Source organism: Micropterus dolomieu, linkage group LG02 (genome assembly GCF_021292245.1).
Source record: "Micropterus dolomieu isolate WLL.071019.BEF.003 ecotype Adirondacks linkage group LG02, ASM2129224v1, whole genome shotgun sequence".
Classification (NCBI taxonomy): Eukaryota; Metazoa; Chordata; class Actinopteri; order Centrarchiformes; family Centrarchidae; genus Micropterus; species Micropterus dolomieu.
The window spans coordinates 2879744-2880887 of NC_060151.1; the positions used below are offsets into that span (position 1 = coordinate 2879744).

The 1144-nt window shown below is 43.2% G+C and overlaps 1 protein-coding gene across 1 annotated transcript in view; it reads left to right on the plus strand.

Moving 5' to 3' along the window:
- hoxb3a (homeobox B3a) overlaps nt 1-1144 on the plus strand; it is a 91059-nt gene that overhangs the window by 493 nt on the left and 89422 nt on the right. The window lies entirely within an intron of this gene.

Genomic DNA, 1144 nt, shown 5'->3' on the forward strand with positions numbered 1-1144 from the left:
GGGGGGGGGGGGGGGGGGGGGGGGGGGGGGGGGGAGACATGTTCCTGAGAGTGAGGCTGGCTTTGATGTGAGGGCAGGTGTGCTGGATTTGTCAAATTACAAATTTAAAGCACTTAGTTCTTTCATTACATTTTTTTTTAAAGAAAGGAGACCCTAGTTTGTGCATCCTACCTGTTGTTTCTTGTTGTATGTCTTTAACCTCCCAGATATCACTTTACTTTCCAAGGTTGCAGTTAGAGTAATTGTAAATTGTAGTCCTTCTACCCCTCGCTATCTGTGATTCTGTAGTTCCTTTTGTTTCACTTCCACGTCTCAAAGGAAAAGCTTCCAGGTTCTCTCAGTTGACTGACAGCCTGTGTGTATTTGTGCATACGCAAGAATGTTTTTTAGTCTCGGTCCGTCCAGACGACTTTTATGACTTTGTTTCCCTTCTCATTTCCTCCCTGCGGCGGGTGGGCTGTTGTTTTTGTTTTCTGGCCAGGACACCGCCCAACAAACCCCCTACCAACCCACACTCACAAACACATCTGCAGGTCTGTCTGTCTCTTTGGTCTTCAATTTGTTGCTGTCTCAAATATCAAACACCTCCGCTGGAAGGAATCCCTTCATCCTACACACACACACACACACACACACACACACACACACACTGATACACAGGCTATATAATGTTTTTTTTGGAACTTTTAAATACATTCATGCAAGTCAGTTTATTTTAACTAAGGAGTGTTTCTATGGTTTCAACAACTTTCTTGCATAACACCCATCTCCAAATTAATGGAGGCTGCTAGTTTAGTTATTAGCCACAGGCTAACATGAAATTGGCACAATTTACTGTCTTACATAAATACAATTTATTATTATTATTATAACTGTATATTGCTTGTCATTAGGCTAGTAGGCATATTGATCAATATTGACACTTACCACAGTACAGCTAAATTAACTGTGTAGAGATTCTCTAGTTGGTTACAGTAACAAGATGAGGTCTTCACTGCCTTTATTTATGGTATTTTTTAGAAGTCACAAGACACACTCACAGGCATTACTCCAAAATGCGCATGTTCAAATTCAACCTAGTGGATAGTTTTACACACCCGCTGGCCACCGCTACCCCCCCCCCCCCCCCCCCCCCCCCCCCCCC